Source organism: Mus musculus, chromosome 14 (assembly GCF_000001635.26).
Source record: "Mus musculus strain C57BL/6J chromosome 14, GRCm38.p6 C57BL/6J".
Taxonomy (NCBI): domain Eukaryota; kingdom Metazoa; phylum Chordata; class Mammalia; order Rodentia; family Muridae; genus Mus; species Mus musculus.
Window position 1 is genome coordinate 106,493,569 of NC_000080.6, and position 16,512 is coordinate 106,510,080.

The following is a 16,512-nucleotide window of genomic DNA, read 5'->3' on the forward strand; positions in this document are numbered from 1 at the left end:
GAAGAAGAGGTCGCTGGTACAATTACTAAGATGAGCAATGATGGTTCTGAAGGCTTAACTTTGCTCTGTTTGCTGTCTTTGGTAGGTGACAGCTGTCAGTGTAAGCTCCCTCAGTAATTTAGGCTGCTTTCATGCTGTTTGTATCCTCTGTTTTCATTCTTGTGACAGTCTCACTACGTAGTCCACAGGAGGCTGGAATTCAGAACCCTCTATATGAGTGTCCTAAACACTGGGGCACAATCCAGTGCAGTACGGCCTAGTTAAATAAAGCGTATTGTAGACGTCCCTTTGCAAGTGACTTGTTTTCGTTTTATGGAGTCAGATGACACGAAGATATCCGATTTAATGAAAGAAAACATTTATCTCTTCTTTGCTTTAATTTTTGTCATTGTCCCCTACTTCCTTTTGTAAAGAAAATAAACAGGTCAACTTATTAAAAATAAATCTGAATAGATAAAGGTCATCCTATTTCAGAAGTCAAATACAAAAACAAACAAACAGACATGTCTTTGAATTCATTTCCTCATGATGAAGTATAGGTTGTGTGCTTATAATTCTGATGCCCAGTGTCTGTGCAACTTCTGGGATGTGATTATAGAAGAAATAGCTCGGTAGTGTATGGGAACATGAAACAAACGTGATCTCACAGTATGTCAGAATCTGGGACTGAAAGGCATGTTCCTTTTAGAGAAGCTAGTCTGTGGTTGTCCTTGATGCCACACTATCATAAATTACTGTTCCTACTGTTATTTGCATGAGAAAAGTGATCACTTTGTTTGGATAAGACATTCATGAAGCTTGTGCAGCAAAAGTCAAATAAACCACAACTAAAAAGAGTTTGTTTTAAATTAATTAATGTATGAATCTTTACTATGATGCTACTTTTGTGCTACTTCAGCATTCATTTTAACGTTTTCTTCAACTTTCTTAATGTTTGTTTCTCAAAGTAGGAGTGGTATTTATCCATGAGATAATATTTTGTTTACGTGTGTGCTGACAAAATATTTGTCAAAAAGTAATTCTACCTTACAGTTTGAGGGGTATACATTCTATCATGGTGGGACTTCAATTACAAGATTGGCTTGAACCTCAGTAGAGAGTTTGGACTTTTAAACAGCCTTGAGATTGAGAGACTTAGAAGGCTCTTTGAAGTTGAATTAAATGCATGTTGCATTATGGTATGGAATGGCTACATTTTGCATTATGATTTCTATAGCAGTCATTGAATGGAATGTGGTAATATAAATGAGAATATTCCCTATAGGCTTATATATTTTAATATTTGGTCCCCAGTTGGAGGAACTGTTTGGGAAGAATTAGGAGGTATGGCCTTCTTGGAAGATGTATGTCTCTAGTGGCCTTTGAGATTTCAAGAACCCATACCATTTTCAGCATATTCTCTCTCTCTCTCTCTCTCTCTCTCTCTCTCTCTCTCTCTCTCTCTCTCTCTTTCTCTCTCCCTGCATCTCTCCCTTTCTCTATCTGTCTCACTCTGTCTCTGTCTCTCTGACTCTGTCTCTGTCTCTCTCTTCAGTTTATGAATAAGACATACACTTTCAGATACTGTTCAAGAGCCATGCCTGCTTGCCAGCTGTCGTGATCCTCAGCAAGATGTCACAGATTCCCCCTTGAGCTGCATCCCACTTTGGGCCTGTCGCTGGACCTTCTTTTCCCCAGGCTCCTCTCCATTTCCATCTCTGTAATTCTTTCATATAGAATCAATTATGTGTCAGTGGTGTGACTGAGGGATGGCAACCCCCTCCCTCACTTGATGCCCTGTCTTTCTGCTGGAGGTGGGTGCTGTAGGTTCCCTCTCCCTACTGTTGGGCATTTCATCAAAGGTCCTCCATATGAGTACTGGGAATCTCTCACCTCCCAGGTCTCTGGTGCATTCTGGGGGAGGGTCCCCCCAACCTCCTATTTCCTGAGGTTTCCTGTTGACATACTTTCTGCTGGCCCTCAGGGCTTCAGTCCTTTTCCCTCACCCAATACCAGATCAGGTTCCCCTCTACCCCCCATTCCCCTCTACCCTGTCCACTTTCCCTCCCAAGTCTTTCCTTCCCTCTCCACTTGTGATTGCTTTCTTCTTTCTCCCAAGTGGGACTGAGGTATCCTCACTTGGGCACTTCAGCAATGTTGAGCCTTTTGCATTCTGTGGACTGTATCTTGTGTATTCTGTATGGGTTTTTTCTTTTTTCTTTCTTTCTTTCTTCCTTCCTTCCTTCCTTCCTTCCTTCCTTCCTTCCTTCCTTCCTTCCTTCCTTTCTTTCTTTCTTTCTTTCTTTCTTTCTTTCTTTCTTTCTTTCTTTCTTTCTTTCTTTCTTTCTTTCTTTCTTTCTTTCTGACTAATATCCACTTATTAGTGACTACATACCATGCACATCCTTTTGGGTCTGAGTTATCTCACTCAGGATGATATTTTCTAGTTCCATCCATTTGCCTGCAAAAGTCAGGATGTCCTCATTCTTAAAAGCTGAGTAGTATTCCATTGTGTAAATGAACTATATTTTCTGAATCCATTCTTCTGTTGTGGGACATCTAGGTTGTTTATAGCTTCTGGCTATCACAAATAAGGCTGCTAAAGACCCAGCAAGCAGCTGAAAGAGTCAGATGCAGTTATTTGCACACAACCAATGGACAGAAGCAGCTGACTCCTGTTTTTGAATTAGGAAAGGCTGAAAGAAGCTGAGGAGAAGGGCAATCCTATAGGAGGACCAGCAGTCTTAATTAATCTGGATTCCCAAGGTCTTTCAAAAACTGGGCCACCAAACAGGCAGCATAAACCAGTTGATATGAAGCCCCCCAACACATATACAATAGAGAACTTCCAGGTCTGTGTTCATTCAGAGATGATGCACCTAACCCTCAAGAGACTGGAGGCTCCAGGGAGTTTAGAGGTCAGGTGGGGATGGGGACATCCTCGTGGAGAAGGGGTGGGATGGGGAGGAGGGGTGGGATGTGGAGCAGTCAGAGGGTGGATGCGGAAGTTCCGGGAATGGAATATGGAGTGTAAAAAATGAATTACAAATAAAATTAAATTTAAAAAAAAAAAGAAAAAAAAGTGGGGGAAAGTTTACTGTAGTGTTGAACTCAGTATAGAAGAAATGGATAGAAGAATGACTAATGTATCCACAGAATGCCTTAAACCATCCTCAGACAGATGGAATGAACAAAACCTCCAACACTTGGAACATTGCAAGAACAAAACAATTTGTAACAAAGTAAAGAGTAAACACAGGCACAAAGGGATCCAATTACTACAACCCTGTCTAAAATACCCATGGGCAAGTTAGTCTTGTTCAGTTTGTCCCCGTGCTAACAACTGGTTAATCAATTCCTTTGTCAAGTCGTATTTCTATCTACATGGGGAGAACTTATGTAATTTTTCCCCACCTGCATTTTTTTTTATTTTCTATATATTTTTCCCAACCCATTTGAGAACAATTAAAGCAAAGTCTCCTACCTAAATGAATCTGAAAATAACCAAACAAGAGAACTCTCCAAGTAAAGCTTAAAATGAACTAATGAAAAAAAAAAACCTTTATTCTTGTTGAAAGCCATGAAGCCACACTGTGTAATTCCTTGCAGAAATATTTAAGTAACATCATATTTTACAGTTTAAGAAAAACATAACCAATGATTGATACTTTATGTTAAATATTTCAAAAACAAATTATATGAATGCAATAATTTTCCTCCCTTCCTTGTTTCATTGTTCCTTCCTTCCTTCCTTCCTTCCTTCCTTCCTTCCTTCCTTCCTTCCTCTTCCTTCTTTTCTTTCCTTCTTTCTCTTTCTTTCTTTCTTTCTTTCTTTCTTTCTTTCTTTCTTTCTTTCTTTCTTTCTTTCTTTCTTTCTCTCTTTCTCTTTCTTTCTCTTTCTTTCCTTCTTTCTCCAGCCCTTTCTTTTTTCTTCTTCCCTTCCTTTCTCTTCCTTCTTTCCTTCCTTCCTTCCTTCCTTCCTTCCTTCCTTCCTTCCTTCCTTTCTTCCTTTCTTTTCTTAATGGGAAGGCAGGCTGGCCTTAAACTTCTGCCCCCATTTTCTCAGCACATGCCTACTGGCACGGGCCACCTTACCTAGCTAAATATATTAATTTTCTGATACTGCACAGGAATTTGACACATTTTAGCATCTTAACAGAGAACAAATTCCTTCTTACACTTACAGAACACCATTTCTGATATCTGTATCCTTTTGTAGGGATGCTAGATTATTTCTCAGTAATTGACATAAAAGTTTACTCACAATGGATGCACCTCTAAGCTCTCTTCTGTTGTGTGTTAAATTTGTATTCTTTCAGTTTGGGGATGTCAGTTCAGCTTCTTTCTGGCTGTCAGAATCTTTCTGTTCACACAGTTTACCCCTCGTTCCTGTTTGTAGGCTGCCTCCCTTCAACGTTTGCTTTTGCAAAGCCAGCAAAGAGATAACAAACAAGTGCTCAGTTTTATACAAGGCATGACAAAATACTGAATGAATTTTGCCTTTATTTTGCTTAAAAACAACCCAGGAATCCCTCTTATTCACCACAGGCAGGACTATGTAAGAATGTAAAATTACTGGAAGATAGGTCTCAGAGCATTTCCATTAGGGATTGGAGCCCGAGTCTGTTTCGCTCCTCACAATGTTTTTCTCATGGGACATTTTTGTTCTTTCAGAATTCCCATTGTCAACCCTAGTGACAAAAGTTCATTTAAATATATATTTATATGTTTTAATATACCAATTTCCTTGCGTTGTAGGCATTTTGAGGTAGATGTTCAATTTATGATTCCTTTTCATTTCTTCAGAAAGCATATATACAAGTAACATACAGACTGAGTAGGATAAAAATAAAATAAACATATGTCAGTAATGTCTAATATATTACACAAAGAGCATATACAGTGCTATTTGTTTCCCTGACTGTTAATTTAGAGAGCTGGGTATTGGTTCATTTGTGTATACACCACTTTGTTGTGCATTTGTTTCATTGTGCAAGTAAACCCGCAGGTTACATGTTGTTGTTACACACAGCTTGAAGTGTAGTGTGTGCCCTGAAAGGAAGGTATAGACATCCTCCTTTCAAAACAGGGCTGGGAGTAGAGAAATGAAGGAAAATGCGGCCTGGTAAATTTTGCAATCTAATCGTGAAAAAACCGGGAAGTCTTCAATTTGTTTTGAAGGTGTTGTCTTGTTTAGAAAAATTAAGTCTTGTGCAATCATTCTGTGAGGCTGCATTATGGACGAGGCAGAGGGCGCGCACTGGCACGGACTCTCACTAGAACCCGTTTTCTTGGTTCCTCCCACTTTTTTTTTTTTCATGAACACCATCACACATTCGCTCCTGAGTGAGTATATCAATCTGCTTCGTGCCACTAACTTGAGGGAATTGTCAGCCTCCTTTTCTTTAATATTCCCACTGCTTCTTTCAATACAAACAGGTAACAGTTCTAGTAATGTCCTTACAAGTTTGCCATTTGATATGAATAAGATGCGCTCCGTCAATACAATCTATACCAGCATCCCTTTTACCCATTGTTTTTGTTGGTCTGTACCCGATGCAGAGTTAGTGTTCCCAGAGCGTTTCCTTTTGATAAGACTCCAAGGTCGGTCAACGGTCTGCAGAATGTTCACTATAAAATCCTGGGAACTTTCTCCATGGTGAAGATGTTGTCATATGGACATGGTCTTGTACATAGCACTTAGCTCTGCTTAGGATATTTAGCAATTGGTCTCCTTGGTGACTGGCAGCATCCCTCCAGCTCTTCTGAGCTTTGCATGGCAGTTCTGGGAACTTAAGTCTGGGCTACCCTACTTCTCTCAACCTAAAAGCACTTGAAAGGTGCTTAGGTCAGAGATAACATTGATGGTGTCAGTCTAGTATCACAGATTTAAAATTGCATATTGGAAAAAAAATCTAACCCTCAGATTTTTAATTGGGATGGATAATAATTAGCAGAATATCGACATGATTTCAGAATCGGTGAATATTCTCAAACTTATCAGGTATTCAAAATGAATATGTCTCACTGTTCTCATCCACTCTAGGGGCAGACCCCTGCATTACCACACTCGCCACCAACAGGTCACAAAAGCCATCCTCGCAAATTTATTCTTTCTTACCTGAGAGAAATACGAACAAAACTCCATAGCATTTCTTAAAATCTGCAAATGGCTTTTGCTAGGGAGTAAATGTGTCTAAGAAAATCCCCACTTTATAGGTAGGTTAAAGAACAGGGCTTGTAAGGGATGTCAGAGTGAGGAGTCAGGAGGCCCCATTCCCCCCACCAATGAGATCAACTTTATCCAAGTGCTAACCAGAACAGGCCAGTCTTTCTGTCCCTCTGTCTTTCCCTGTGTGCTGATACAGGTTCCTCCCACCAATGAGATCAACTTTATCCAAGTGCTAACCAGAACAGGCCAGTCCTTCTGTCCCTCTGTCTTTCCCTGTGTGCTGATACAGGTTTCTTTTTGTCATTTGAAAGCAGAGACCAGGCCCTTAGACTCTGCCACTATAGGCACATTACAGTCAAAACCCCTAGCTTTCAAAACTGTTAGAAGTAAAACTCTATAAAGTATGCAGGGTATGAAATGTTTATACAGTAATGCCAAGAGACAAAGCCACCTTTCGTCATAGGCTATCTGTTTTTTTCATAATGCTATAACACTTTCCATATTAAACATGACAATAAATACAGCCGTTCACAATAGTGTCCCTAAAATAGTTTAATAAAGTGCTTGGTATTTGACATCAGAAATGCTAACGAAATATTGGTCATTAACACTATCTGGGCCACGCTGAAATTTTGGTTCTTATGTTTAATGCTTGGCTGGTCTCCTTGACACTCTTGTTAAAAGATGCACCAATCTAGAATAATGTGCTCTTCACTTGAGAGCGTGAGATACAGAAAACAATCATGGAGGACCCTCCCTAATCCTAAACACAGAAACGTAGGCTGATTACACTCAACAGACAATTGCAAGAGGTACAAAACACTTGTTCCCGGCTGTGCTTAGCAGCTGTTCAGGCTTAAGGATCTCGGCCACGATACTTATTTCTGGCCTTTCAGTTACGAGTCTGCTTAGTATTACTTAAAATGCTGGTTTTGGTATCAGAAAAATTAGAATGGAATGAACGTGGAAGCAAGCCCATAATTATCCAAACAAAACCATGATTTTTACAGAGCAATCCCTCCTGTTATTTCCACTCATTTCGAAGCAGTGTTTTAACAGAAGAGAAGGGCGCCCTCTAGTGTTCTAATGAAAGATGAGCAATTACATACGCAATTCACTTCTCAACTTGAACTTGTTTATCTTAGACTCTCAATGAAGGATGCATACGCGTCAACAACTTTCCCCATGTTAACACCGAATATTTCCTTCACAGAGTAAACTGCGAAAGAGTCAGAGGAATGAAAGAAGGTCTCCTTTTCCCACCCTCCTCAGCATCCGGGCAGCTTAAACGGCACCATGATGATGACGTTTCAGGTGACTTTAGCCTTACAGGATGCCTCGTTGTAAGTTAGATGTGTTTCTATTCCCTTCTCCCCACCTCCAACTGTATCGGTCACTCTGTTTCCAGGCTCCCTTCTGCAGCCTTTACCACCACGTTAACAGGCTGGTGTGCTGATCCCAGTACCTCAAGAGCGCGATTGTGCTGTGTTTGGAGATGATGGGTCTTTATAGTTAGATAAGAAGGGTGGGGAACCTGCCATTACTCCTGAGTCCTTATGAGGCGAGGATACAGAGAATCGTGTGTGACGTCACACCATTTGCCATTTACAAGCGAAGCAGAGGCATCTACGGAGAGAGGTCCGTTCCGCTGATACCTTGATCTTGCACTTCCAGTTTCCAGATCCACAAGGAAACATTTCTGCACTTTAAGGAATCTACATGTTTTAATTTGTTGTGATAGTCCTAGCAAGCTCACCTAGAGTTCTCTTCTTGTCCTCTGCGCAGAAAGCTGATATTCTTTTTTTTTCAAAGTATTACTTCTAATTTAGTTTTGAGAAATGAGAACGGAAGTTTAAATATTAAACGGTCAAAATAGAAAATGTGTTATTTTCAGTTTAAAAACTGAATGGTAGTAATAGAAAAAGCGTTATCTTAGCTGTGTGTCGTCCTTCTCTCTCCTGAGCCTTAACTACATCATCCTCTGCCTTCCTTTCTCTACTCCAGTCTCCTTGCACACTACCTCCTAAACGGACAAAACAGACAGATGACAGAAAATACCTCACCTCACACCACATGAATTCCCAACTCTGAAAATTACAGGGGTGTTGAAGTTATAGATATGAATCATTATGTAAAGAGAGCTAGTTGCAACTAAGCTGGACTACCTACGGAGTTCAATGTGCGCTGGACAGCATAGACCAACGCTGCAGCGTGGTTGATATACTCAGGGCCACTCCACTGAAGAACGCTGATTGTCCAGTTAGGACTGATCAGTTCTGAATAACTTACTGAGGAGGGGTGCAACCACACCATCTTTTTACCCCCATGGGTTTTGGGATCTGAGCTCAGGTTTTCATGCTAATGCCACAGTTACTGACTGAACCCTCAGTCTGATTATCATGACATTTTAATGTTCATTTATCACCATCATCACCAAGTGCTGTTTAGTCTCGATTTCCTCACTGGCTTTCTAGTCACTTAAAAGACACATCCATGGTATGTATATGACAGCACTCTCAGGGGGAACACTTGCTCTGAATGTGGACAGGGAAGTCTACATGGCTAGGGAATGGACTGGAACAAAAGGGGGCTGGGGAAGCAAGGTGAACAGAGTTCGGTGACTGCAGACGCTGAACAGCCACTGGGTGCTTCTGCTGCGACACCCTCTCTGGTTACTCACCATATCTTTATGCTGTGAGGTAGAGAAAACCTTATTTCCCTATGTCTTGGTCAGGCGTTTTGTCACAGTAGTAAGAAAAGTAGCCAATGCAGTAATCAAGAGAAAATCACATTATATACTGGACTTTGTAAAATCATTTAGTGGGATATGAATCTGTAGTCATTTACATATAGTTTTTATTTTATAGAAATGTCGTACCCTCCTCTAGATATACCTGATGAGCCAAGATCACTGATGCTCTATTTACACTAGCCAAGAAGTGAAAAGAGTGCAGGCATCTGCTAACAATGAATGAACAATGGAAGTATATGTTCACATAATGGATTGTTATTCAGCAGTCATTAAAAAGAAAATTATGAAGTTCGCAGGTAACTTGCTTGAAGCTGGAAACAAGAATTTTGAGTGAGATAACCTAGACACAGAGAGACAAAGGTTACTACATGTTTTCTCTTATCTGTGGATGCCAGTATTAAATCTACAGCTATGTGTGTTTCATTTAGAATAACCACAAAAGTCAGAGAATTACTAAAGGAAGTGGGGAGAGAGAGAGAAGAGAGGGGAGATAGAGTTTACTGGTTCAAAGGGTTAAAATGCAGAATGGAAGGTCTAAGCTGGGGTGGGAGGAAGGGGGTAGGGTAGATAAGAGAGTAGGCTTAACTCCAAAGAACTTTTGAAAAAGTCATGTGGAATTCTAGTACTACAGAAGGTCCACATATATTATACACATACACTAAAAGAGTTAAAATGATCTTACCACGTAATGGAAAAAAAATGCTCCTACTAGATAACAAAGGCTCATGAATAAAATGCCCTGTGCAAGCTATGAGTTACCTTTTTTTAGAGGTGGGCCAGTTAGGTTCCATAGGCCACCCCAGAACATTACAAACTACTGCCAATACTCTTGGTTACCCTCCAGAGTTTGATGGTAAGACCCAATTACTGAAAATAGCCCATGCTTGAGTCATCAAAATCAAGGTTGGCAAAATTACACTTGTTATGGACTTGGATATTTTGTCCCTATTGGCCTCTTTCCACAGTGCTGGAAAGTGCTATGTAAGCTACTGGAGAAGAACAAGAACCATCCATTATATCTGCTTCTTAACCCTCTGATGTACAGTAATGACTAGTCTGCAAAAACATGCCTCCTGGTGCAATAGTGGTGTGAGCACCACTGGAAAAATCATGTTATAACGTAGATTGTATGTAAGTTCCACTCTACAGGATGAAACACGTATTTAGCACCTTTACAAGGCTAAGAACTTATGGCTAGACAGACACTTGGTCCTAGGGAGAGCATGTTCCTATGATGCTGCTAACTGAAAGTACTATTAAACTGATTCCCAATGACATTATTATTGTTACAGCCATTGATCAATGCATCTCCTGTCCCTTATCGGAGAAGCTTCTAACTGCATTAGATTTTGATTAACTCACATTAGGCAGAGGTGCAAAAATTAAGACATTACAGGCTACTACTCCCTAATAGGAATGCAGGAATGCATGTTAACTGAAATGACTTCTTTCAAGTCTCAAGGATAACTGCAGAGAGGGAGCTGGGGGGAGTGTAAAAGGAGCCCGTGAATGAATACACAGAAATGACATCTTCCCGCCACAGCAGGGCAGTTGAACACGTAAGTTCACAGCAGTTGTATCAGCATATACACAACCTGGAAAACCCCAAGCCTGGCCATCTCCAAGCAGAGACCAAGCAGCTAGGCACACTCTCCCACACCAGGGCACGGAGTCATTGGCAATAACCAGAAGCTCCGAGAAAGGGAGAGAACGTTCTCAATGTGGAACTGCTGGTAAGCGAATCACCCTTCAGGAGAAGACCATACACATCAGAGAACACTTGAGTGGCACAGAGTTATTTTTAAAGAATAATTAAAAAAAATACTGTAACAATTTTGGGCAAGTAAGAAGGAAGTTGAACTGTGGAAGGATGGGGGTGAATATAATAAAAATACATAAATATATAAAAGAATTCCAACAGCAGGAATAAGAATACATTTTGTTTCAACACTGAAAAAGAGGGAATTACACCAAGTTGACAGAGTACCATGGTTAACTGATTTTGAGATAAGGTCTAGGTGTGTTGTTTGGATTAGCCTCAAATTCCTGGACTCAGAGCCCCTCCTGGTTCAGCCTCAAGAGAACATAGTGCTACAGGTGTATGACGGGCCTGGAGTCATATTGATTTTTTAATAGTTTTGGTAAGTAAAACATTTTATTTTGTATTTTTGTTGAGCGTCATTGTCATTAGAAAAATAGGAGGTAATATGAACAATTTTTATTTTTTTTAAACCTTCAAAAATCTTTCTGCTTCAATATATTTGATTGGAGCATATCCTTCTTATAATCCCAGTTGATTCAGGACTCCTCAGAGTCCAGCAAGATTTTGCTGAAGGGACCCTGATATAGCTGTCTCTTGTGAGGCTAAGCCAGTGTCTGGCAAACACAGAAGTGGAGGTTCACAGTCAGCTATTGGATGGAACACAGGGCCCCCAATGGAGGAACTAGAGAAAGTAACCAAGGAGCTAAAGGGGTCTGCAACCCTATAGGTGGAACAACAATATGAACTAACCAGTAACCCCCCGGAGCTTGTGTCTCTAGCTGCATATATATCAGAAGATGGTCTAGTCAGCCATCATTAGGAAGAGAAGCCCCTTGGTCTTGCCAACTTTATATGCTCCAGTACAGGGGAACACCAGGGCCAAGAAGTGGGAGTGGGTGGGTAGGGGAGCAGGGGGGGCATAGGGGACTTTTGGGATAGCATTGGAAATGTAAATGAAGTAAATACCTAATAAAAAATTGGAGGGAAAAACGTTTTGCTTAATTGGGATAATTGCAAAGAAGTCATAAATATTTAAGATTACAACAGTTCTGAATGATGGTAGTGTAGAATAATAGAAGAGATGACATGTAGGATTATGGAAGTCATTCATATAGCAGAAAGTAGTGACTTGGTAAGGACACTAGTGAAAAATCAATAAATTTACACAGATATGTTAGTGACTTTTTGTTGTGTGTGTGATAAAACATTATGGTCAAAAGCAACTTATGGAAGTTGTGGGTCCCAGAGGGGGAAGCATGGAAGTAGGTAGCTGAAGCAGAAGTCAGCTATACCACTCCTGGGCATATACCCAGAACATGCTCCAACATGTAATAAGGACACATGATCCACTATGTTCATAGCAGCCATATTTATAATAGCCAGAAGCTGGAAAGAACCCAGATGCCCCTCAACAGAGGAATGGATACAGAAAATGTGGTACATTTACACAATGAAGTACTACTCAGCTATTAAAAACAATGAATTCATGAAAGTCTTAGGCAAGTGGATGGAACTATAAAATATCATCCTGAGTGAGGTAACCCAGTCACAAAAGAACACACTTAGTATGTACTCACTGATTGGTGGACATTAGCCCAGAAGCTCGGAATACCCAAGATACAATTCACAGACCACATGAAGCTCAAGAAGAAAGAACACCAGAAGTGTGTATATGTCGGTCCATCTTAGGGATCAAACTACCCATGTCTGAGTTACAGAGACAAAGTGTGGAGTAGAAACTGAAACAAAGGCCATCCAGAGACTGTGCCACTGATCCATCCTGTATACAGTTACCAAACCTAGACACTATTGTGGATGCCAACAAGTGCTTGCTGACAGGAGCCTGATATAACTGTCTCCTGAGAGGCTCTGCCAGGGCCTGACAAATACAGAAGTGGAGGTTCACAGCCAACCATGATACTGAGCACAGGGTCCCTAATGGAGGAGCTAGAGAAAGTACCCAAGGAGCTGAAGGGGTTTGCAGCTTCATAGGAGGAACAATAATAGGAACCAACCAGTATGCCCAGAGCTCCCAGGGATTAAACTACTAACCAAAGAATACATATGGAGGGACCCATGGCTCTAGATGGATATGTAGCTAGATGGGAAGAGAGGCCTTTTGTTCTGTGAAGGCTTGATGCCCCAGTGTAGAGGAATGCCAGGGCATCCAGGAAGTGGGTGAGTTGGTGAGCAGGGGAAGGAGGGATGGGATGGAGGGGGCTTTTGGAGGGGAAACGAGAAAAGTGAATAACATTTGAAATGTAAATGAAGAAAATATCTACAGAAAAAAAAAAGAGATCACACCATCAGCCTCACACAGCAGAGAGAATTAACTGGAATTGCGGCTAAGCTATACACTCTAAATCCTGCCCCCAGCAATGTACCTCCTCCAGCAAGTCTCTACCTCTTAAGGCTTCTGTCAACTTCTAAAACAGTGGCACCTGTCAGGAGCTCCAGTGTTCACATATGTGAACTTACTGGGGACATGTGTCATTAAAAAGACTATTACAGGTTTAGTAGTTTTTTGAATTTTATAATAAATGATCCTACAAATAAAGTGGAATGGTACAGGAGGTTAAAATGAATGTAAAAATTAGGAAAAATTAGTGTTTTGATTCTATTGCATGATTAAATATTACATAATTAATAGAATGACAAGAATCATAGAATATTAAAAAAATCCCAGAAACCTATTTTTTTTTTCGTTGAATATCTGGACTTTAAATTATAGAGCTGTTATTTAAGGAGTTGAGTCAGGATAGTCTTAGAAATATCAGCTGCTCTATTGTGAGTCAGCATGGGCTGCAGAAATTCACGAGTTGGCAGTGGGCAGGTGTTATGCAAAGCTAAGGTTTCATATATAGAAGGAATGTAAATGAAGGAGCAAGTTTGGATGAAGCCAGAGCTCCACAGCTCCCTTACTGGCTAGAATTCAGAAAGAGGAGACAGCATCAGAGGAGAACACGATGTGTCCGGCAGCTCAGAAATAGAATAAGAGAATGCAGTGTCAGAAACAATACACTTCTTAAAAGCAGGCCTCTGTGTTAAGTAATGTCTGAGATCTCAGCAGACTAATTGCTAATTGTGTGCAAATCCTCAAGAAGGGTTTGCAAATCAACATTAAAACAAACCCAGGTCTTGCCATTTCTTAGCATGTTTACTTCTTTTCCCTGTATCTTGTAATCCGTTCCACAATCTATAGCATCCTGATATACCTGGCTAGTCTGTGTGATAATGAACTTTAAGTATCAACTTGCTTAGCGTTTGATATCCCTGTTTGCTCAAAGGAGTCTAGATATTTCTATGAATGTATTTTCAAAGTACTTATAATCAATATATTCTGTTTTCCTCAATTTGTATGGACTTTATCTGTCAGGTGGATGCCCACAGAGCAAAGACTCATTTACTGAAAAAGAATTACATATTTCATATCTAAATTTTCTATTCTTTATATCAACACACTCCAGCTGTTGCGAATGTGCATGCTGCTGTGCAATTAGTTTTTGTTTCTTCATATAGAGAGACATACACTTTCGAAGAATACAGATACATGTAACTGAAATTACCATATTCAGCAATATATCTCGGTAATTGTATTTTTATTAATTTCAGAATTAATAAATTTCATTAAATCAACTTTATAAGAAATACTACATGTAAATTTGTAAGTTATTTTTATCATTGTTCAAAATTATTTGTGTATCTGTTTGCATGTTAGCTCAGGTACCCACAGGGTGCAGAATAGGGCAAGAATCCTCAGGAACTGGAATTACAGAAGGGTGTGAATTCTTAAGGCAACCTTATTAGTATGCAGATGTGTATATGGGAAAGAGGGAAATGAACTCTTGTTATTTCTCTCTCAATATGAAGCTTCATTGAATTCAATATTGTCAAAAGAGTTAACAAAAATCAGTTTACCATTAACTCATTTGCCATTTAATTTTTAAAAGACTTTGTTTTACATGTATGACGTTATGCTTGCATGTATATTTGTAGATCAAGTTCATGCCCTGGAACTGGAGTTATGGGGGAGGCCATATTGGTTCTGGGAATCAAACGTGTGTGCTCAGGATGAACAGTCAGTGCTCGTGGGAAAATTACAGTTATATGGCATTTATGACCCATACCATTTTTTGCTGTTTTTCCCTAGTCATAGTTGGATTTAATGATTATTTTGAGAGACATACTGTAGCTTATGCCACGTTTTTCATGTCCAAAGAAATCAAGAATATGCTAATGCAGATACAACGCCAACTAAACAAGCATTTTAGAACAAATAGCACTGCAGATCAGGACTTAAGAGATTTCTCATGAACTGATAAACTCCTGTGGGTGGCCAGGACGATATTTTAACCTGAGATGGTGGCTTTTCTCAAGACTGTAAAATGTTTCTGTGTTTTACAGTCAGGGTTTTGTTGCCAGAGATAAAGTTGCTGAATTCCATCTATTCCTGGTAAAGGCCATAATTTACTGATAGGTTCCTGAATAGCTCACATTTCTCTGATTCCTGATGATCATGAAAATTGTTGAACACAGATTCATAGGCGTTCCATATGAATGCAAGTGATTGTGAAAATCTGTTGATTACAGAGCAGACTCCATTACTGTATCCACCTTTGTGCACTCAGAATTCAGAGCTTGTGATTATGTCTTGGTACTTTCTGAAAAAAAAAAAAGAAAAAAGAAAAAAGAAAGAAAAGAAAATCATTTGCTCTACTGGGGATCTGATTTTCCTTCAGTTAGACTATTTGAACAATTTGCTAAATTTACACCAAATTGTAAGGAATTGAATTCTATAGCACCAAAAATGATTTTAGGAAAAGTTAGAAAGTGATTGAAAATGTGCAAGGTGTTATTTATTTGTCCTTTGCCCTGAAGTCATATCATGGGTCTTTTATTTTTAATCTTTAGATTATCATATATAAATCATTTTCAAGGCAACAGTTTCCTTCCTACTAAATTTGAACTAGAGGCAGTGAGGTAGAGGTGAACTTTCATTCTGAGATCATTCCCATAATGACAGGCAGTATACAGATTCTTAACAATTATGGCTCTCAATACAAATATGAGGAACCCTGAAATGAGAAAATAATTAGAATAATTTCACAAACATAAGTAACCTTACGTGCTGGACTAGAAGAGAAAAGGCATCTGCATACTATTGCTCTAGTGATCATGAATGCAGTAGATTATTTTTAGTGATTGTGACTTATATATACTTATTTGAAAATGTTTGTCAGGTTCATTATGTTTTTTTATATCCTTTCACAGAGACATATTAAAATTTGTGAAAATTATATAAAAAGATGAAAATACTCTGCTGTGCTAAAGATGAGATTCCCCAGAGATATTTCAGAGAAATTATGCTCAAAATGTCTTTATATTTTAGATATAAAATGGGAATAAAATCCATTAGGAAGCCAGGTATACTAAAATAGTGCTTTTAAGCATTTGTAAATATTTTAAGGCAATGTTTCAGAACTGCTCCATACAACTTGTTTTAAAATCATAAAATACTTATCAGAGATGTATATTAATGTAGAGATTTTAAATATATTTCCATCTATCTATCTATCTATCTATCTATCTATCTATCTATCTATCTATCTATCTATCTGAAAGGTATATAATCACAATCACAAAGTAACAGAAGACAATGCTCCAACTAGACATTTTCATCACCAAGTGAAAAGTCAAGTTCTAGGAATGGGTTGTATCTAGTTGAGTTGTTAGTAAAGGGGTCCCATGGAAACCCCTAAACAACTCAATCTACTGTTAAGGCTATTGGTCCCTCTCTACAAACTGATGGTAAGGCCCTGTTGCTGACGATAGCACTTACTTATCTCA

General features: G+C 39.3%; 1 long non-coding RNA gene across 3 annotated transcripts in view; it reads left to right on the forward strand.

Moving 5' to 3' along the window:
• The window catches only part of Gm29871, a 34,739-nt gene that overhangs the window by 6,483 nt on the left and 11,744 nt on the right, over window positions 1–16,512 (forward strand). For 2 of the 3 annotated variants that reach the window (XR_874942.1, XR_874943.1), the window contains exon 3: window positions 7,365–7,465. This is a non-coding gene — a long non-coding RNA (predicted gene, 29871). Of the gene's footprint in view, window positions 1–7,364; window positions 7,495–16,512 lie in introns of all 3 variants that reach the window. The other variant, XR_383733.2, reaches the window with a different exon arrangement.